This window comes from Mauremys reevesii, linkage group 8, assembly GCF_016161935.1.
Source record: "Mauremys reevesii isolate NIE-2019 linkage group 8, ASM1616193v1, whole genome shotgun sequence".
Classification (NCBI taxonomy): domain Eukaryota; kingdom Metazoa; phylum Chordata; order Testudines; family Geoemydidae; genus Mauremys; species Mauremys reevesii.
In genome coordinates this window covers 103,666,240-103,689,021 of record NC_052630.1, presented here as the reverse complement: position 1 = coordinate 103,689,021, position 22,782 = coordinate 103,666,240, and the positions used below count along the sequence as shown (strand labels likewise).

Sequence of the window (22,782 nt, the reverse complement as noted above, 5' to 3'; positions counted from 1 at the left end):
TCTCCGAGAAAAGTTTTCATCTGAACAGAATGGGGGACTTGCAATTTATTCAGATTCACTTAAAAAAAAAAGTCATTAACAGAGAGTTAAGGTTGCCCAATACTGCCCCATCCCCTTCCAGAGTGTGCAGGGTGGCTACATTTAAACCTCTAAAACCCAGGCGTTACAGTAAAACCACCCACTCCACCCCATAACCTTAACTCTGCCCCCTTGGAAGTGGCAATAGCACTGGGAATAAACAGAGCCTGCAGCTCCATTCTTGCTTGGGAGCACAGCTCCTGACCCTGCTGCTGCTGGTGCTGTCGTGTTGTCCTGTCTCCCATGTCCTCTCTACACCCTCTGGGATACTTGCTTGGTCTCAGAGGGAGGAAGGGGCTGTTGGAGGCTAAGCAGGGCTAGGCAGGGGGCATGGAAGGGGCAGAGCTGAGAGCCTGGCCTGCAATCCCTGGCTGGAGCAGCAGAAGAATTGGCTTGTAAACAGTAAGCTAGTCTTAACCTTCAGTAGAGTTACTGCCCCCCTCGTAAAGGGGGTGTGGGATAAGGGGGCAGTTTTCAGTGTAACTGTATGTGAAGGGATTCAAGCCCATTTGAAATAACGGGCATTTGTGGGTAGTGGGGACTGGTTCAGAGTGAACCGTGTGAGGTGGGTGTTGGGAGTGAATGACCAGCGGGAGGCAGATGCTCCTGGCCTGGGAAAGTGAGTCCTCTGCCATGTTCCCCTGTGGAAAAGGGTACAGGTCACACCCAGAAACCCCAGACATGCCCAGGGCCATCCATAGGGAGGCTCTATGTATCCACCACAGCTGTGGTCTCTTGCCTGACCTGGGCTCTAGTCTCAGGGTTGCTTCTCTGGTTGCTTCCAAGCTGTGGTAAAAATCTGGACATTCCTGGGATTCCCGTGTCAAGGGCAAAATTTCAGCTACCCCTCTAATGCTGGTGCAGTATAGTGCCCAGATTGTACAGATCACCAACCCTTTCAGCCATGCCCACCTGGGCTTTGCCACCTTCTCATCTGCTGGCTGGGATGGTTTAGTGGGGAATTGGTCCTGCTTTGAGCAGGGGGTTGGACTAGATACCTCCTGAGGTCCCTTCCAACCCTGAGATTCTATGACTCTAGTCAGGATTTTATATTATTGGAAACAATCACAGTGACCGGAGGGCAAATGGCCAGCTATTTACTTGGCCATTGAACACATCTGGGTCACTTGAACACTAATCACTAAATAGTGATGTTGTGAATCTGCTTAGCCAGGCCCCTTGAGATACTCTCTCTTAGAGTCATAGATCCCAAGACGAGAAGGAACCATTGTGATCAGCTAGTCTGACCCCCCATAGAACATAGGCCAGAGAACCACCCCCAGGTAATTCCTAGAGCAGAGCTTTTAGAAAACCATCCAAGCTTCACTGAACAATTGTCAGTGATGGAGAACCCACCACAAGCCTTGGTAAATTGTTCCAATGGTTAATTGCTCGCACCTGATTTCCAGTCTGAATTTCTCTAGCTCCAACTTCCAGCCCTTGGATCATGTTACACCCTTTTCTGCTAGAAAGAAGAGCCCATTATTAAAGATTTGTTCCCCATGTAGATACTTGTAGACCAGTGGTTCTCAACCTATTTATCATTGTGGGCTGCATATGTGGCCCATACATGGCCAGCTGGTGACCTGGACCCCGTGGGGCTGATTGGCAGCCCCGGACCGCCGCCAAGCAGGCTAGGCGGCGACCTTGACCCTGGACCCCCACTGTGTGGGGTAGGCAGGACCCTGCCGCGCACCCTGGCCTTGAAAACCACTGTTATAGACTGTAATCAAGTCACATCCTTAATCTTCTCTTTGTTAAGATAAGTAGATTGAGCTCCTAGAGTCTATCACTGTATGGCAGGTTTTCTAATCCTTCGATCATTCTCCTGGCTCTTCTCTGAACCCCTCTCCAATTTATCAACATCCTTCTTGAATTGTGGGCTCCAGAAGTGGACCCAGTGTTCCAGCAGCAGTTGCATTTGCTCAGCACAGAGATTAAACAAAGGGTTCCGGGTCCATTGTCTGCAGAGTGAATCACTCTTTATCTCACGGCTAGGGATTTGCTTTTCTGCGGTTATTTCCACACCTGGAAATGGTTTTTCCACCTGGGTAATTTTGGTTGAAACTAAATAGCAGAAATCCTATTCCGCAGGCCAAGCCTGCACAAGCTTCGGAGAAAGACCCCAAAGCACAAGTAGTCAACAGTGATTTGTAAGGCTTAAATAACAGGTTACAATTACCGATTATCCCAGCCTTAAAATGTAAAAAATAAATACATTTAGGGAAAAAATAGTCTCCATTCATACTGACTTGTCCAAAATGATGCCTGAACTTTGTTTATTTCCTGTATTGCTGTTACGTATAACAGAGCTGGGATGCAGCCATATCCTTCCTTTCTCGCCTCCTTACAGAGCAACATGTTTGCACATGTGATTTCACGCTAGCAGGTACAACATCAAAGCAGCCCTTTCCCCCTGCAGAACCTTCTAGTTCTCTTACTCACCCATCACCACAGTATTTGTGTACCTCACTGTTTTTAAAAGGTATTTGCTGTCCCACACCCCTGGGAAAGAGGGAAATGCTAGTTTTAATAGATTGGGAACTAAGCCATGGAAAGACTAATTAACTGGTACAGAATAGTGAGACAGAAGCAGGATTTGAACCCAAATCTTCTATAGCATAGGGGAATAGCCTAACCACTAGACCAACCAGCCTACACTAATAAAAAGTTTGCTTCCTACTAAATTTCCCCAGTTCTGGGTTGCTCTCTTAGCGGCATGCCTGGCTAGAACTTCCCAGCATGCCATTCTGGAACTGTCCCTTTAAATTGGGCAGAGCTAGGGAGCTGCATCCCTAAAGCGGCCATTTTGCACCTAACAGCCACAAGTGCCATCTCGCTCCCTTGCAGCTGGTAAGACTCTGTTATGTTTTTCCCTTTTTGGCCAATGAGATGTCCTTTCCCCCAACAGTAACATTTAGCATGTGAGAGACTTGGGCATTTTCCCCTTTCATTGAACTGTGTCTCCTTTTGTCTCCTGTGTCCTGCACCTTTCGGTTTCTTAGCACTCTCCCTGTACGCTAGACAGTTCACCAGCCATTTTGTTCTTGTAGCTCAGGACAGATTACCAGAGGAGGTAAACACACTACACTCTGCCTCTCTCATGGAGACTTTACTTGTGTTCTTTCTTGTTTGAAACTTTTTGCAGTGAGACCTGTGACTGCTTTGAGATGGCACTTGGCTCTGCAGGGAAACTGCTGTTTTCCCAAGATATATGTGAAAATCTGATATTTTGGGTGAAGGAAACCAGCACAACGTTTCCCCAAAACCACAGACCCCTCCTGTCCCGTCCTCTTGCAGGTGACCAGTGCCCATCTGGTGCAGGAGAATTGCAAAATTCTGGGGAAGGGACATCCTCTTCTTATAAGTTTGGAAAGCACGTAACACATTTTGGCCACGACTTCAATGCGTAACAGAAAGGCGATGGCTACACAGGGACAGTTTCACAGCCCTTGCAAAGCCAGGGATCATGTCTTTCAATGAGCCAGAGGGAAACTTTTAGCTGAAGGGCCAAAGCTCCAAGCCCTTCAGTGGATTGGTGAGTGGAGCTCTCAGGTCCTGATTCTCTGCTGCCTTGCACCATGTAGTAAGGCCCAGATTCTCATAGGTATTTAGGTGCTTAACCTCCATAGGATTTAGGTGCCTAAATATCTTTGAAGATCTGGGTCTCAGCCCCTTCCAGGGTTGGACTCTGTGAAATAAAAGACAGGACAACTTCCTAGAGTCCTCATCCCCATATTGGCTACAGAGAGCAGAGATGGAGGCAGTTCCTTTGGCTACCTGGTGTCTCTGCTGCTCGAGCTCCTGTTCCCCATGCTGTAGAGAATGTGCCCTGACAACAGATGCTCGGCATGGCAGTTCGTTGGTGCCAGGGAAACAGGGCAGATTCTGGGACTGGAATGAAAAATGCTCGGATTAAGTGGGAAGACAAATACTCTCCTATGCGACTTTGTGTCTTCCGATGAAACATCATCTGGGGGGTGGGGGTGCTGAGTAGCACCTCCTAATCCAACTATATAGCAGCCAGGAAGAGATTTACACAACCATTGAGCTGGGTGAGGATTATTTAATGCTCAGAGATCCATTAAATAATTGACTGGCCATGATAAGACCTAGGCAAGGCTAGTGCTGCAGATAAAGTGTAGGTTGGTTTTCATTAACATTAGAAGGTGCCTCTGATGGGGGTGACATTTGCACTGTTGTTCTTCGGCGAGGCTTAGCGTGAGTAGATGAGGGACAATACAGCAAACAAAGCAGTTTAAATATAAATGTTGCTTGCACCAGATTAAGTGATTGCATTTAACAGCATCAGGGCAGGCCAGGAGGGGCTATTAAGGCCCTGATTCAGCAAAGCATTTTTATTCCAGGGCAGCATTTCAGCACAGGACTTAAATGGAACGTCAGTGTGAGTTTAAGTGTTGTCCGGATCCGGAGCTCTCAACATTTAGGCCCTGCTCCTGCTCCCATGGGAGGCAATGGCAAAAATTCCGCTGGCAGTAAGATTAATTAGGACCTTTCGTACGTGATGGTTTGTTGGCTCAGCCAGCAAATTAGCAAAGGGAGTGTAATGCAATGTGGCAACACTCAGGTGGGGGGGTTCTGCAATGATCGTGTGTTGTGAGGTTCTGTGTTTTATTTCCCCTCAGTTCCCCACCAGTCCAGATCACGTGTTTGAGTCTCGCGGCTATTTTCTAGCTTCAGGCATTGCAAACTCTGCCTAGGCTCCGAAAATCCCAGCTGGGCTCTTTCTATCATTCTCCATTAACAACATGTTGCAGTGGGATCTTCTTAGTTAAGAGTTTGGTTGATGATGCAGGCGGCAGAGTAGAATCTGGCTCTCCCTCCTGCAGTGTAGACACAATCGTAGAATCATAGACTAGCAGGGTTGGAAGGGACCTCAGGAGATCATCCAGTCCAACACCCTGCTCAAAGCAGGACCAACACCCACTAACTCAAACGTGGCCTAAATGCAGTTCAGTGTGAGGATCATTAACCTATGGCAGTGGTATGGGCTTCCCTCTCTCCACAGTGTAGCCTGGGGAGTCTGTTGTACTTATTTCATCCACTTCCATTCTCACTTAAAGTGATTTGATCTTCAGTAACTCAACAGGAATCAGAGTCCTTTGGTCTGAAGAACCCCAAATTTCAGAGAGCCAGGTTTGAAATCCTAGTTCTGAATTTTGTAGCTCCAGCCCGTCTCTAACCTTGGGCTTTGTGACCAGCTGAGATTGTGCACGCTGCCCTTTAGGGCTTCTCAGTCCTGTGAGTTTCTTCTGTGGCATGTGAGGAAAAGTGGAAAATCAAATCGCTGCCACTCGGCCATTAGCCAGTTTAAAAACAACTTGTTTCACACTCTGTTTAGAAGCGTTTCAGAGGAGGAGCTAACCCTGCCAGGCTGGGGAAGGAGAGTCCAGATAAGGGGCAGGGGGTAGAAAATGACATCATATCGTCTCCTCTCAATTATTCTCCTGGCTCGGAATATCCCTTGATTACATACTGCCCATGTGGGGCCACATTGGGAGGAAGCACCATCTAGCAGTGAGAACAGAAGACTTGGCATCTCCCCAAGCTCTGCATCACCTGGAAATTCCCCAGAGCCAAGAAGATCCCCTGAGGGTTGATCTGTATCTGTGGCCCTCATGACCATGGCTCTTTGGGACAGGATCGTCCTTTTGTTCTGTGATTGTACAGCACCTAGCACCAGGGAGTCCTGGCATGTGACTAGGGCTCTGCTAACAATAAATAATAAAAAATAATAATAATAAAAATAATCTTAGCCATTGTATCCATCAGCTTTCCTCATATTATCATTATTATTGTATTTATTTATTTCCTCTTTGTATTATGGTAGTGCCTGGGGTCCCCCACTGAGATCAAGGCTCCGTGACGCCAGGTGCTGTACGTACATACAGCGAGAGTCACCCCTTTCCTGGCGAGCTTGCAATCGAAATAGACAAGAAAAAACACCGGCGGATTAGTGATGTAACTCACAAGCAGAGTGAACAGTGGGGTGGACTGCAGGTGTTCTGCTGCCACTGGAGTGGTCTAAAGGTGCTGGAGGTCGATGGGCCTGTTGTCTTCAGTGAGTTCGGCACCCAGAAAAAGAGTCCGGTAGCCTCAGGACAGAATCCCCTTTATTGTCAGCCACCTCTCGGCTCTTCTATGGCGTCCCAGAACTGTGATCTGGTTGGGAACAGACTCTCCTAACGCTAACGCTCCTAACGGTCAGAAACAGGGTGGGCCTGGGGATGATTTATAAGCTATGTTTATTTTATCATAATAATTACTCCTCCCTTCTCTGCTCTCTTTTGCTCTCTCTGTCTCTCTGGTTTTCATTTTGCCCGTGAAGGTCATTTTTTTTTTTCACCTTGTCCAAGTCATATGTTTTGGGTTCATGGGCCTGGTGTTCGCTGGGGAAATTAAACTGGTCCAATAGTCAGTTAAAAAAGATGATCTTGGAGGAGGTTTAATGCAATAGCCAGTTAAAGCTAAACTGGTTCAGTCTGAAGCAGTTTAGAGCCAGTGTGGATGCAGGCAACCTGAAACAGTTCAACTAGTTCTCTGGCCACTGTCCCATAATGCACTGCTGGCCTTTCACAGTCTCCTGGGAGCTGAGCCAGGAACGGTGGGATAGGCGCCCAGAAGGCATTGTGACTGAAAGTCGTTTAAGGACTGCACTCGTGTGGACATGAGGTAAAACTCAAACCTGTTCAGCAGGGCTAGCTTAGACGCACCAACCCATTAGTGGCAACTGGTTCAGTTCTCTAGTGTAGACATGGCCGTGCTGTTTGAGTGCGTTGGGCAAAGGCAAAGCAAGTCCCTCCCTCACGTAAACGTGGTAGATTATTGACATTTGATTTTTATTCCTTTTGTAGGGTTTCACTGGGGAAAAAACCACAGCAAAACCCCAAGCTGTTCACCTCTGGGATGCGCTATAGGATTCCTTAGAGGAGGCAAAGCCTTCTGTTTAATCAGGTCTGGCATGAAAGGGGTTAATGAGATAATCTCCAGGCCCTCTAACACAAAGAGAAAGTGAGTTTTCTGATCCATAAAGGATCAGTCTGTAGGAAACCCCATCAGACTCCTTGGCGTGAAATTACATAGCAGCAGGGGGCTACAGTCCTTCTACTGTACAACATTAAAGAGATGAATTAGAACTTGACATTCATGTGTTTAATATGCCTATTCCTGGCATTATCCTGCCCGGACCAATCACAATCAAGGACTTATGGTCACTGGGTCTATGAGGGTACTTAGGCTTGCTCATTCGCTTGCTGTCTCCATCCAATCTATCTAGCCGTCCTATCTAATCTCCCGATGTTTTGAACTGGAAAACACAGCACCTCGTGCTTGTATCTCACAGCAATTGATTCCTCTGAATAATGGTAGCTGCTCTGTCATTGCACATATAAATCCCAAGGACTTTCTATGAAAAAGGTAGAAAATCCCATGAAAATGTGAATTTCATTATTTAGGAAAGAAAGCAGGACGAATCTTTGACTTGGATATTTGCTGTTATATAAACATTAAAGTACAAATCTCCACACTGAACTCATGGAAAGTGAGTTGGTCAGTCTGCATCCAGGATATTTTCCAAAAAGTTCTCTCTGGTTTTAAAACCGGTTTAGCTAAACTGGTTTCAAAACTGGTTGGAGCTGTGGTGTAGACAAGGCTTAGATGGCCTGAACCACTTTTGCAGAACCATCACAAGTAAAAATGATTCAGGATACCCAGACCTGGTCTACGCTACAGCTCCAACTGGTTTAAAACTAGAGCTGGTCAAAAAGTGGTTAGTTGCTTTATTTCCCACATGGAACATTTTGATGAAAACAAAATAAAACCATCATTTTCATCTACATTTTCCATGGATAAGTTTAATTTATGTATTTCTTTATTTTTTTTGCTGAAATTTGAATGCTGAAAATTTTTGACTAGAAATCAAAATATTTCAGTTTTGGGCCAAAATAATTTGGTTTTCCCGCTTTCTTTGAAAAACCAAACGTTTCCAGGGAAAGCGGATCCTTTTCACAAAAACGTTTGTTTAGTTGAAAACCCAGTTTTCTACTGGAAAAACATTTTGACTGAATTTTTTGCCCACTCTTATTTAAAGCCAGTTTCAACTGATTTGGTTTAAAAACTGGCTAGGATTTTTGGGGGAAGTTCCCACCATGTAGACAGACTTTGTCAATGAGAAGGTGAACCCTTGTAGGAACTTGCTTTGCAAGGACAGATGTTACTAAGAGCTTAATCCCAATGGCTTCAAGAAACGTGCAGGGCACTCCGTGCAGGAGTGGCTCTTGAGATGTTATCTACACTAGATCAGTGGTTCTCAACTCCCCCTGGGGGGTACACAGAGGTCTTCCCGGGGGTACACCAACTCATCTAGATATTTGCCTAGTTTTACAACCGGCTACATAAAAAGCACTAGCGATGTCAGTACAAACTAAAATTTCATACAGACACTGACTTGTTCATACTGCTCTATATACTATACACTGAAATGTAAGTACAAAATTTATATTCCAGTTGATTTATTTATAATTATATGGTAAAAATGAGAGTCAGCAATTTTTCAGTAATAGCTGTGACCCTTTGGTATTTTTATGTGTGATTTTGTAAACAAGTAGTTTTTAAGTGAGGTGGAACTTGGGGGTACACTGTATCCCTTTCATAAGTGAAGTGGTTCAAGCACCAGCTGGTGCGTCCACACTAGTCATGATGAATTCGTTTAAGTTTTGCCCCCCAACAGTTGTCCCCACACTCTTTTAGTTGCAATAGTCTCTGCATATCTACCCTGGCTCAGCTCCCAGAAGCAATGCATCCTGGGAGATTTCAAAAGGCAACAAGTGCATTATGGGACAGTATCAGGTGGACTAGTCTATCTCTTTCAGCTTCTCTGTGTCTGTGTTCACACGAACCTAGTTCAGGATGAACCGTTTAACCCTAAACCAGCTGTTAAACTCGCTGGAAGATTGTCTGTTCTGACTGTTTATTGGGCCATTCGTAGACAGTAGGGATGTGCGGATGCAAATGTCCCGGGAGCTCTCCGGGCGCTCTCACAGGTTTAATTTCCCTAGAGCAGACCAAGCCACATAGCTCTGCTAGCATGTGAACTGTAGATTGTGTGCCTCATGGTACCATATATACCTTGAAAGATTAGATATAAGCAGGTAGAGCAAGAGGATAAGGAATATGAGAGAGGAGACACTCAGACTTTTTTTTTCCAGCATCAAACTCTGTGGAGGCCTCTTTCTATTTAAATTTAAAATATGGTGGCTCTATGGTTGAAGGTATATACTGAAGTCAAAATGCAGGCTGATGTTCTCACTCTTGTTTGTACGCGTAAGGAGGAGCAGGTTAAAGCTTAGTAATTTGGGGGGAGGGATAGCTCAGTGATTTGAGCATTTGGCCTGCTAAACCCAGGGTTGTGAGGGTTTTTTTTAATTATTATTATTAATGGAGATATCCCTATCTCGTAGAACTGGAAGGGTCACTGAGTCCAGCCCCCTGCCTTCACTAGCAGGACCAAGTACTGATTTTGCCCCAGATCCCTAGGTAGCCCCCGCAAGGATTGAACTCACAACCCTGCGTTTAGCAGGCCAGTGCTCAAACCACTGAGCTATCCCTTGAGGGGGCCATTTGGGGATTGGTCCTGCTTTGAGCAGCAGGTTGGACTAGATGACCTCCTGAGGTCCCTTCCAACCCTGATATTCTATGAATCAGTGAATAATCCATCTCTTTGTGGGTAACAGTTTATTACCCAGAGTTGTCCTCACTGTCTCTGGGTAGGTCACATGGGCCAGAGTCACCATCTCTCTGGGTACTCCAGGAATGCTCACCTGCCACAGTTTGATGGCATTCCGAGCTGTATCATTTCAGGGGCTGTTGTCAAACACTTGGCAACATACTCCTGGCTAGATACTAGGATAAACACATGGGCATGTCCTTCATTTCAGGGCTCAAGTGAATTCTCCTGAAATAAGGGTGTGGTGCAATGCATGATGGAATAGCCATAATGGTATCAATAAAGCAGCATTTTGCTGGGGAACAAGAAATGAAACAAGCAGAAAGTATAAGAATAAGAAGCTAGAAGGTCACGTTTGCATGCTTGATGCCTCAACTTTTTGGAAGCATATGCTCTACCTACAGAAGACATTTAAGAGTTCAGTTGAATCTGTGCTCCATTAGCTTTTAAGTGACTGGAGGACTTAATGGTAAATTAAACATTAGTGGGAACAATAAGTCGAGCAGAATCAATGTTTATTGGCGTCCTGGCATTGCCGAGCTTTCTGATCCTTCTGTCCTCTTTGTGGTGCAGAGACGAGACGTGCCCTTCTGCATTCAAGGTTCTGCGGAGAGAAAAACAAACAAACCAAAAACAAATCAGTGCGAAAGTGATTTAGAGCTCAACCATTTTGCGATAAAGCTGCCCAGACTAAAAAAAAAAAAAAGTGACAAATTTTAAATGCTTTTGGCTTTTGTCTTCAATTAAATTAGAGGCCACCCCTGAGTATAGAGTTTCAAGTCGGGGTGGCAGTTTCTACAGAAAGGAATTTCCATTATTGTGTTGGAAACACTTACTTAATCCTGCTTTTGCTGCTGATCTGCCTGAGATTTTCACAACCACCAGGGCTCTGGATTCCATTATTAATCATGGAAGACATTTCGGTCAACTTGAGTAAGAAGGAGCCGGGCTGTGGATCCCATAGGGAGAGTACCATTAACCAGTAGCTGGGAGGAGCTCATCGTGAGTGTATCATTAACAGCTAGGATAATTAACCGCTGGAACAGTTTGTAATGGATTCTCCATCATGGGCAATTTTTAAATCAAGATTGGATGTTTTTCAGGCTCTAATTCAAACAGGAATTAATTCAGGGACGTTCTCTAATTGGTATTATGGCGGAGGTCAGACTAGATGATGGGTCACCAACCAGTCGATTGCGATCAACTGGTCGGTCCTAGAGGATGTCCCAGTTGATTGTGATCTCCAGGCTCCCTGCCTACCCCGGCCGCACCTGGAAGTGTCACCCCACAGCCCTGGTGTATGTGTATCTCCCTCTGCACGCTGCTTCTGTCTGCAAGCACCACCCCTGCAGCTCCCATTGGCTGAGAGAGCTGTGGGGGCGGTGCTTGCAGAGAGGGGCAGCATGCGGAGCCATGTGCCCTCCCTGGGGCTGGAGGGGCACGTTGGGCTCTTCTGGGAGTGGTGTGGGGTCAGGGTAGGCAGGGAGCCTGCCTTAGCCTTGCTGCGCAATCGACCGGGAGCTGCCGGAAGAAGTGCTGCCTGGCGGGAGGCCACATGCTCCCATAGCCAGCACCCTGAATCCCCTCCACCCCAACTCCCTTTTAGAGCCTGCACCCCAACACTCTGCTGTAGCCCAGAGCCCCTTCCTGCACCCAAACTCCCTCCCAAATCCAGCACCCCAAACCCCCTCTTGCACCCCAATCCCCAGCCTTGAGCCCCCTCCTGGAGCCAGCACCCCAAATCCCCTCCTTCACTCCAGCCCTGAGCCCCCTTCTGGAGGCAGCACCCCATACCCCCTGCCCCAGGCTCAGCCCAGAGCCCCCTCCCACGCTGTGAACCCCTCGGCCCCAACCCAAAGCCCTCACCTGCTCCCACACCCCATCCCCCTGCCCCAGCCTGGTGAAAGTGAGTGGGGGTGGGGGAGGGCAAGTGACGGAGATAAGGGAGGATGGAATGAGCGGGTTGGAGCTTTGGGGAAGGGTTGGGACCTTGGGGAAGGGGTGTGGTATATCCTGGGTTGCCCTTAGATTCAAAAAGTGATCTCGGGCGTAAAAAGGTTGGAGATCACTGGACTAGATGGTGTCCCTAGCCTCTGTTTGTCAGAGGGTAGCGATGGATGGCAGGAGAGAGATCCCTTGATCCTTAGATTCACTCCCTGGCATTGGTCACTGTCGGTGGGCAGGATACTGGGCTAGATGGACTTTTGGTCTGACCCAGTATGGCCATTCTTATGTTTCTTATGTTCTTAATAGTGGAACCTTAATGCCACACATAGTATGAAAAGTAAATAGTGCTAACACACTGACTGACCCACTGGGGAGAGATCTCCAAAATACCCAGGATTAATACACTTCTCACACAGGTAGATCTTGTTCTCAAATGCTCCAATTCATCTTGGGTTATAGCAGCCTCCAAACGGTGAGGAAGCAGGGTATGCTGGTGCGATCAGAGTTCAGTTTCCCTGCTCTGCCACTGACATCTTTTGTGATCTTGGGCAAATCACTTAGTCTCTACGTGCCTCAGCTCCCCATCTGTAAAATGGGGATAATAACAGAGGATGAAAACATTAAATATTGTAAAGGGTTCATGGTAATGGGGCTCATAAGTACCATAGATAGAAATTTCCTGTAGCAATATTTTTCAACGGACAGCTGACACCGAAGTTGCATCTTATTGGGGGGGATGGACGAGTCGATATTAAGTGCAGGAATAAGATGCTCGGAAATGGTGAGATTGCAGAGACCTAGCACATATTTAGGGCTAGACTGCTGGTGGTGATAGCGCCGCCTCGTGGTGGTTCTTTTAGCTAGCTCTTGATCAGGTGTAGTGTGGTAGCAACATCATTAGCTGTTGGATGTGGAGTGCTTCTCTAGCTAATGACGGTAATCTGCCCAAACTTGTGTTTGAGAAAAGGATTTAGAAATATAATGGGAATACCATGGAATGCACTCTAGGAAGACTGGAGTTAATACCAGGGACCTAGCAGACAACTGGATGGAGGACTTGGATCTTGGTGCCATTTGGGTGCGTAAAATTGCTTGACTGTCTGTCAGAGATAGACAGGAGTGCCTCAGAAGGCTGCTGTGGTGACTGCTTATGCTATTTCTTCTATCAAGAAGCACAGGACTGGGAGGGACCTCTGGGGTCATCAGGTCCAGTCCCCTGCTGTTTCAGGGAACCTTATCCTATAATCCCATTCATGACTCATCAAACTCCATTGTATAATGAGTTAGGGTGTCCTCACGCTCCTATTGGGAGGCTGTTCCCGAGCCTCACTCCTCTGATGGTAGGAAATCTTCTAATTTCCAGTCATGGCCAGTTTAAGGCTTGTCCACACTTGAAATGCTACAGCGGCACGGCTTCACCATTGTAGGGCTTTGGTGTAGATGCTACCTACATTGACAGGAGGGGGTTCCATCTTCCCGAGAGGTGGTAACTAGGTTTACAGAAGAATTCTTCCATTGACTGGGTGCTGTCTACACTGGCGGTTAAGTCGGCTTAACTATGCAGCTCAGCAGTGTGGATTTTTCCCACCCCTGGGAGACGTAGTTAAGCCAACTTAATTTTCTAGTGTAGACCAGGCCTCTCGTACAATCAGCCCTCCATTCCCCTGATCATCCTAGGAGGTCCCCTCTGCGCCCGTTCTTACAGCCTCTCCTGGGTTGTCAATCTGACCTCACTCCTGCATCTAATTCTGTAGTAATAGTCCAAAACACCGCAGTTTAGCATAATGCTACTGCAGTGTCTGAAGTGCTTATTAAGAGCTGATCAAGATTTTTTTTGTTTGCGAAATTCTCCATCCCACCCCTTTTAATAAAAAACAAAATATTGAAAAAATGGTTCAGCTCTATAGTGGGTTGAAAAATGAGGGGAAATTAATGAAACTGCCATTAAAATATGCTTTTTTAATTTCACCATTTCAACTTTAATCTGTTGTACTCACTACAGCTCTTGAATTTCACTTTAGTATCCTTAATAAGGTTGGTATGGAATTCACTTTAAATATTTAAGAAGGAAACACTGAATCAAATCACACCCCGTGGCCCTTCTACCATATTAAGTTTATGTTGCAGAATAATTTGGTATTGTCTGGTTGCTAAAGAATTCCAAGTGCAAATTTGCATCATCTGATGCAAATCAGGGTGCTTGGCTGTCAAACCCTGGTAAAGGTTGCTTAGGACCAAATGGCAAATGGTAGAATGTCTGTGCTGTATTGTGATGAAAGCTTTTTTCTCATTGCATGAGGTGAGTTCTTGGAATTTGAAGCAGCATCAGTCCCAGCTTTCTCTGGAAGTAGCACTGTAAATATGAACCGTGTTAAACAGAAGGAATCGACTGCAGCAGGAATGCGAAAATGTAAATGGAATATTCCGGTTAAGGAAAAACGTTTGTAGGCAAATGCAAACCATCTGGACTGTACAAAGCAATTTGTGGTGATGCCATGTCCTCCATCCAGAGTTCTGCAAAAGCAAATGAAAGTTGTAGTGCAAACTCAAAGAAAGGAACAGATTTCTGTTCTCTGATGGGCTCATCCGGCAGATCAAAGGGCCTGATTCAGCCGCCATTGAAGTCAATGGAGAGACTCCAGAAAACAGAGTCCAGAGGACAGCTACAAAAATGATAAAACCTCACCTCTGAGGAGAGTTAAAAAAATCAGGCATGGTTAGTCCTGAGAAGAGAAAACTAAGGAGGGACCTGGTAACAGTCTTCAAATATGTTAAGGGCTGTTATAAAGAGGACAATGATCAAATGTTCTCTATGTCCACTGACGGCAGGATAAGAAGCAATGGGCTTCATCTGCAGCAAGGGAGACTTAGGTGAGATATTAAGAAAATCTTTCTAACTATCAGGGTCATTAAGCTCTGAACTAGGTTTCTGAGGGAGGTTATGGAATCCCCATCATTGGAGGTTTTTAAGAACAGGTTGGACCTGGCAGGGACAGTCTAGGTTTCCCTGGTACTGCCTCAGCGCAGGGGAGTGCACTAGATGACCTCTTGAGGTCCCTTCCAGGCCTAGATTTCTATGAGTCTGTTACACAGGCCATAACTTCTGGTTGAACGAGAGCCTCTCTTTTAGAAAGACATCCAGTCTGCCGGACTGAATTCCCCTGGCGTTTACAACTGGATACAGGATTCGTCTCTGCTGCCCTGCACTCGGCTCATGCTCTGCACTGTTGAACAGCTGCCGCGATCCGTCCCAGTGATGAGTGGAATGAGCCTGGAACAAAACCAAATCCTCCTCTTAGCTTCCAGAGGGATTTCTCAGCCCATCAATGAGAGTTAGTTTTCCTATTACTCACCCTGACTGCAGGAGGACTTTGGGGGCCTGTGGCAATAGCTGGGGCGGGGGGGCTTGCAGGCATGAAGCCCTCTACACAGATCTCGCAAGATCTAGAGTTGTAGGGTCAGAACTCCCTGCTGGTTCCCTCTTTCCCAAAAAAGCTCATTAAGCAGCAGCTCTGTGTGTCCGGACTCGCAATTTCCTGTCCCCTGTGAATAAACAGCAAAGAATCATGGGATTTTTCAGGATGAGAGGCCCTATATAATTGCAAGAACATTATAATTAGCCTGTGTGGGCACTAGGATGCAAGCTCCCCTATGCAGATTTGAACTTAGTCTTGGGCGGTTAAAGGAGAAAGCTGCTACGTTAATCCACTGGAAACAGCATCTCTCTTCCTCGTGGCCGGAACAAGCTGGTGTTTTTGGTTAAACCCTAGAGCCTCCGTGCTTTTCCCCCCATTTTCACTGGAGCAAAAACATGTAAGGTGAGCAAACATGGCCCCTAAACAACAGGAAGAGGCTCAATATGGGTGAACGTGTGTGGATAACCTCAGGTTTTCCAAGGGCAACATCTTAACAGCTCACTGACAAATTCCACTCAAAGCAAGATAAGCATGTTTCAGAGGCCATACTGCAAATCAATGACCAGGAAGGACCTTTCCCCAACTCTCCACACTGGCTTCCCATGGAATATTGAATCAGGTCTTGGTTCTTGTCTTTAAGGCATTCAGAGAGCTGGGTCCAGCATGTCTAAAAGATAGAATCATAGAATCCTAGGCCTGGAAGGGACCTCGAGAGGTCTCTAGTCCAGTCCCCTGCACTCATGGCAGGACTAAGTATTATCTAGACCATCCTTCACCATCCCTGACAGACCCAGATCACCTGAAGCTCTGAGGTGATATTGTGGTCAACAGCTCTGCTCCTCCGGCACAATGGAACTTTCTACCATAAAGTAAAAGCTTGACTGGGCAGGAGACAGACTTTTCTTGGGACTTTCTATTGTGTCCTGGAGGTCAAATTGGATGATCACAATAACCTCTTCTGGCCTTATAATGAGGTATGGTACAGAGTAGCTGTTGCCCTATTTCCTCTTGTGTTGGAGTGCCGTGATCATCCTCCACTTTGTTTTTAATTATCACCTTTATACTCCCAGCCGTGGCAATTGTCACATAAGGTTCTTCTGGAGTCTCCATCTCTCCTGATCTAGGGCAATTTCACCTTTGGACTGAGCTCAAACTCTCTCTTTTCTATTTTCTTCCCACCTCTGTATCTCGGGCTGCTGATTCTTTTCAGTCTCAGCTTTTAAAAACCTGTTAAAATTGTGATTTTAACCTGAAAAAGGAGGCTGTGAAAAGGACATCATGGGGCTCCATGTCCGTTATCTCTCAGCACCTATCAGATAAAAATCAGATCAGTTTCTAGCTGACTGGGGTTTTTGAACCTGGAATTTACAGACCTAAAAGTGGACTGGATGGCAAATTTAAATGCTGTTTGTGGCCTCAGACAGTGGCTCATTCCCCAAAAATGATGCTGAGTGAGTGACAACTGAGTTGCATAAGCCAGTTCTTACGTTACAAGGCTTTTTGAGGGCAGGACACCTGATTTTGTATGTTTATGTACAGTGTTCTTATCCCGGCTGGAGCCTCTGGAGCTGCGGCTTTTGTGGTTAAGGCACTGGATTGGAACTCATGACATCTAGGTTCAGTTCCGAGCTCTGCAACAAACATCTGTGTGACCTTGGGCAGATGATTTAATATTCCTGGGCCTCAGATCCCCGTCTGTAAACTATTCTTCCTTTATCGTCTCTATTTCGATTGTGCAAGTTCTTTGGGGCACGGACTGCCTTTTACTACGTGGATGTACAGCGCCTCGCACCACAGGGCACTGATCTCAACTGGGGGCCCTTTAGGCGCTATTGTAATAGACATAACATAACGCGGAGCAGGTCTGGATGCCTGATCTTCAGAGTGCAGGAGAGAGTCCTAAAAGCTTTGGAATGCAATCAGAGAAAAATGCAAGGAGGTAGGCGGTGTCTTTCCACCAGCCCCTCTTTCTCCTGCTGTGTGAACCTACTGTAGATTTCTGAATCCCCTTTGATGTTTATCTCCCTAGTAATTCTATTTGGGGGATTTGCTAAAGCGACAGTTAGAAGAATACGGCATGGAATTGGGAGGCCGAGTGGCAAAAAGAATGTTGGAAACAAGATTAGGATCATATTCTACCAGTGTTTGTCAGGTTGTGAATAGGGCTAAAGTTCCTTATCGGCCCAGGGTGGCTGGACTCTTTTGTCCCAGTTGGGATTTCTCCCGCCCCTTCTCGCCCTCCCCTTCACATAAAGCTTTCAGTGTAATGATGAAAGAATAATCATTGCCCTGAATGGGGAGATGTGATATTGGAAATTCCATCCGATGGAGCAGGAGAGATGATGCTCAGATATACAGCAGAGTTAGGCAGGGAGTTCTGGGTTGCGGACATGGGGCCCCCCATTGCTCAAAAATAAGTCAGAAAAGGCTATGGCTGAGGTATTCAAAGGAGTACCAATTTTACAGCACCAACTTCGATTGATCAGACTGGTCACGTGGTGGCATTTGTTTAATTTCAAAATGTTTAATTTCCCCAAAGTTTCTTATTTGGAAAATGACAGCGTTCCAGAACAGCAGAACGTTTTGGAAACCAAAACATTGGTTGGGTTTGCAAACCACCAATGGAATGCAAATACTTTTGAAAGTTTAGAAATTCTGGTGATTTTTTGAGGGGCAGGGGAGGGAGGGAGGAGTGGGACTCACCTCTACATAACAATAATAAACATATTGGATGTGCTGGTCTGTAATGTTCAAACTGGATGAAATCTACACAGGAAATATTCAGGTGCTAGCCTCAGAAAGCTAAAACCATAGGGAATCTCAACTGTTCCACCTGTAAATTTCAAAGCTTTGATTTAGCTATGAACCTAATAGCAGCAAAGATTTGCTTGATCCTTTCTTCATAAGGTCAAGACCAGTATTAGCACCTTTCTAAACCATCTGGATAAACAGAAAGGCCCTTTATTCGCTCTATGTTAAACATACACAACCTGTCTGAAAATGCGAGAGCAGATGAAGTGTAATCAACGATCTTTCAAAGAAGAGGAGATTGGAAAGTGCTTTCTTCAGGGCATAGGATGTACTAGTAGAAATTAGGTAGAGAAAGAGAGAAATGGATAAAAATACTCAAACCCTTTGAAGGGAAACTGCAAATTTTGTTTCATCCTAGAATTTAGATTTTTCTTTTAAGTTTGATTAAATCTACATGAAATGAATAGAAATATTTTCATGAATTTTTCTTTTAAATTTCAGTGACAAGAGTTTATGGGGTACGTTAATAATAATTAAAAAACAAAATTCACGCAAGCACCAGAAACTCCAGGACCAGCAGCACTGCATTAGTGCATCAGAAACAGAAACTCAGTGTTGCCAGCTCTCGCAATGTTTTGGTGTCAAGTATCAGAGGGGTAGCCATGTTAGTCTGTATCTATAAAAATAATGAGGAGTCTGGTGGCACCTTAAAGACTAACAGATTTGTTTGGGCATAAGCTTTTGTGGGTAAAAAAAATCCACTTCTTCAGATGCAATATTTTGGTGATTTTTCTTAAAGCCCCAGCTCCTGGAATCTTGGGAATATGTGAGAATCTCATTCATTCATTCATGCCCGTCACCCCAACCGGGGTATGGGCCGCCAACAACAGATCTCCATAGTCTTCTATCCTGGGCCATTCGCTCTAGCTGGTTCCAGGTATAGCCCATTTTTTTGCATCTCTGCTGCAACCTGCGCCGTCTTTCCTGACTCGTACATGGTCCTCACGTTCCATGTGCCGATGGTAATCCTCCTGGCTGCAAGAAGGGTGATCGGCTTAGTGGCTTCCTCGCGGCTTTCACCACCCAGCGTCATGCATCTTTGAGTTGAAGACCCTTCTTTTTCCAGGCTAAAAGTCTCTGTTAACTCTATTGTTGGCGTTTCTGTAGCAAGCTGATTTTTACAGGGTGGAGTTGCTAGCCCCACGCCCAACCCTCCTCCTTTACCCTGACTTGGGACAGGCAGATGGCCCCAAAGGACCTCTCTGGTGGAGTTTGAGAATCTCAGTTTTTGTTAAAAAAAAAAAAAAGTTTCTAGCCCTCATGGTTGCAGCAAAAAGACAGAAAGCATGACCTGAGTGTAACCTAAAGGCTCAGAACCAGAAGGCAGAGAAAAAGAACCCCACATTTATTATTTATTAAAAATCTCATGATTTTTAAGCCAATCTCGTGATTTTTAGGGCCTGGCTTGTGATTAGGACTGGGAACTGACACTACCTGGACCCGGGAAATGAAACTCACTGATCTGGTTTCTCTGCCCAAGCTGAGTGAAATGCAGGAAAGTTAAACAGGCAGCAAAAATAATGAAATATACATTTGATTTTTAAAGTTCTTTCCTTTTTAATCCTCCATGGGCTTATTTTTAGTAACAGAAACAACAATTTTTCTTTCAAAACCGAGGCCATGTTCTGCAGCCTTTTATGCCATTCTTATCTATTTCACTTGGAGTTTGGCCTTAAATAAGGCTTGGGTCATGATTTTTATTTTGACAGTGTCTCTTTATGTCCAATATTCATACTTCGTAGTATTTTAATTTGTAGTACAGTGACCTCTGTGATGATCAGACCCCATTGTGTAACTCAATGCGCACACACAGTAATAAGAGGCAACAAGATCACAAACTACATAGACAAAATGGACAAAAGGAAGTACTGTTATATCCACTGTGCAGACAGGGAATGTCGACCCTGCACTAAAAAACCCACAGCACTGAGTCTCAGAGCCCAGGTCAATTGATGCGGGAAAGCAATAATTATTCCTGTAAATATTTTGAAGGTGATGGAGTTAACAGCAAGAATGAATTTGTCCTTTTAGCGCTTTGTATCAACAAACTATGCACCACTGTCTTTTTATTCTGTGTAGAATCATAGAATATCAGGGTTGGAAGAGACCTCAGGAGGTATCTAGTCCAACCCCCTGCTCAAAGCAGGACCAATTCCCAACTAAATCATCCCAGCCAGGGCTTTGTCAAGCTGGGCCTTAAAAACCTCTAAGGATGGAGATTCCACCACCTCCCCAGGTAACCCATTCCAGTGCTTCACCACCCTCCTAGTGAAATAGTGTTTCCTAATATCCAACCTAGACCTCCCCCACTGCAACTTGAGACCGTTACTCCTTGTTCTGTCATCTGCCACCACTGAGAACAGCCGAGCTCCACCCTCTTTGGAACCCCACTTCAGGTAGTTGAAGACTATCAAATCCCCACCCCACCCCCTTCTGCAGACTAAATAACCCCAGTTCCCTCAGCCTCTCCTCGTAAGTCATGTGTCCCAGCCCCCTGATCATTTTCGTTGCCCTCCGCTGGACTCTCTCCAATTTGTCCACATCCCTTGTGTACTGCGGGGGGGGGGGTGTTATCCAAAACTGGACGCATGTACAGCACCTAGCACAATAGGGCTCTGACTGGGGCTTCTGTGTGATATTATGGCTATGTCTACAGTCACGGCGACGGGGTGGGGAGAGGAACCTCTGCTCTTCCACGCCCACAATGGCTAATGAGGATAACAGCCTGTGGGGAAGTTTGCATAAACAACCAGCACAAGAATTAAATTATTAGGCATCAAAATCTTTCCCGTTTGGTACAAATTAACATACTGTGAAACACTCTCCTTTCTCCAGGCCACAGAGTGTTCAAAGCAGCCGTCTCAAGGTACCAAACCAAAACAGCAAAGATCAATATTTCATTTCTCAGCACCTGCCAATCCTTTTTAGGGATGCAGGATTCCAATGTGCTTGCAAGTGGCTTTATACCATTTTAACTCCACCAAGGTCAGTGGGGTTTACTCACATAAGTAGAGTTGCTCCTGTGTTCAAAGCTAGGATCACACCCCTGGTTTGCAGAGTTGGCAAATAGCACTGCTGATTCTAAACACATGCTTAAACACGGTGCTATTTGCCCAATAATCAGTAAAACAGAGCGCGTGATGTTAAGCAAAATAATAAATTGTGTGTTTGGATTTAAAAAAAAATGTTTATTGTGCGAGGATTTATTCCGTTTGACAAACCGTGCTGTTTAGAATACAATAGTGGCATAATCACAGCCCGCGGCTGTCATTTTTCATGATAATGGGATACTTATTCATCTAAGGCAGGTAGAAGTCTGTCGCTGGCCTTCATTTTACAAGATTACGTGTATTTCTGTCTCATTTGGAATAGGTGATATCTGATGGGGAGCAATTTTCCCCAGTTTGGGGGGTCTTTATATGAACTATTTGCTGGTGAAACTTCTCCTCCAACGCTTGAGGTGGGTTTGGCAAGGAACCCAAAGACAAACATGAAAAAAAATATTTTGAACTGTTTCTATAGCATGACAATTTATTAGCTAAGCGTGACAATGCAGGACTTTTTGGGTGCATCCGACGCTTGGGTTGGCGTGTGTATTCTACTCCATCCTTAAAAAGGAAACGGTGCCCATTTTTGTTCAGCCTGAGCCTTCACCAGATCAGAAGCACCGCAGTTACATTGCGAAAGGTATGGTTTGAAATTCCATTTGGCGTTTCTGAGCGGAAGTCTGATTCAGCAAAGCACTTCTGAGACAAAGACGCGCACGTCCTTAAGTGCTTAGCAAAACTGAGGTCCTAGTGCCGCAGCCAGACAACTAGCTGAAAAGTAATGTAAAGCTGATTGAAAATGCCAATATTTTTCATGGGATTTTTTTTTTAAATTTTGTTCCCCCTCCCCCACAGGTTTCCCATGGGAAAAAATTCAGTTATTTGAAAATGGTTAAATTTCAGTTTCCAATTTTTTGGCAAAAAAATTAACCCAAATGGAATTTTTCTGCAAAAATTGTTGCCTGAAAACCCATTTTTGGTCTAAAAAATATTTAGATGAAAAAATGCCTATTAGCGCTCATCATTTGGACTGGTGGCCATTCTGCGGTTCCCTGTGAAACACATCACTCTCCACTCTTCCTATCCCTCCTTTCTTCCTATCATTCCTCTCATTCTCTTTCCTCTATCTAATTCTGCCTATCTGGACTTTGAGATTGTTATTTCTTTGTATTATAGGCTGTGCCTAGAGATCCAGCCAAGATCATGGGCCCATCGTCTTAGGTATTGTGCAGAGACGTAAGAACAGACAGTCCCTGCCCAGATTTTACGGTGTAAATACATAAGACACACGAAGGCTGGGAGAAAAGAAGGGTTACTAACCTAATTTTACAGGTGGGGAACTGGGACACGGAAAGATGAAGTGACTTGCTCAAGGTCACACAGGGAATCCATGGCAGAGATGGGAATCGAAACCACATTTGACACAGCTTAGTCTGGTTCTCCTATAGCCTCGCACAGGACAGAAGATCTGTTCCCTCTGCATCCCTCTCCCATTCATGTGTTCCCTGCTTATGCTCGGAAAAATCTCCTTCCACCTGTGTTATGTTAAGCTCTTTTTGTTCAATGTAAAAATGTTCTGCTAGGGAAAAATAAACAGAAATGCATATACGTGCTCCTAGGCTTATATCTTCTGAATCCTTCCCCCCCCCACACACACACTTTGTAGCTACTGGAGCATTTGTGGTCCTACCCTCTCTGAGCTGTGGTTACAATGCTGGGCGTGCCAGGAGCTCTACCC

The 22,782-nt window shown here is 45.4% G+C and overlaps 1 long non-coding RNA gene across 1 annotated transcript in view; it reads left to right on the top strand.

Moving 5' to 3' along the window:
- Positions 1–2,886: 2,886 nt before the first annotated feature.
- Positions 2,887–22,782, top strand: part of LOC120371161 — a 108,961-nt gene continuing 89,065 nt past the window's right edge. Inside the window, exon 1 of the long non-coding RNA XR_005584175.1 lies at positions 2,887–2,931. This is a non-coding gene — a long non-coding RNA (uncharacterized LOC120371161). The remainder of the gene's footprint in view (positions 2,932–22,782) is intronic.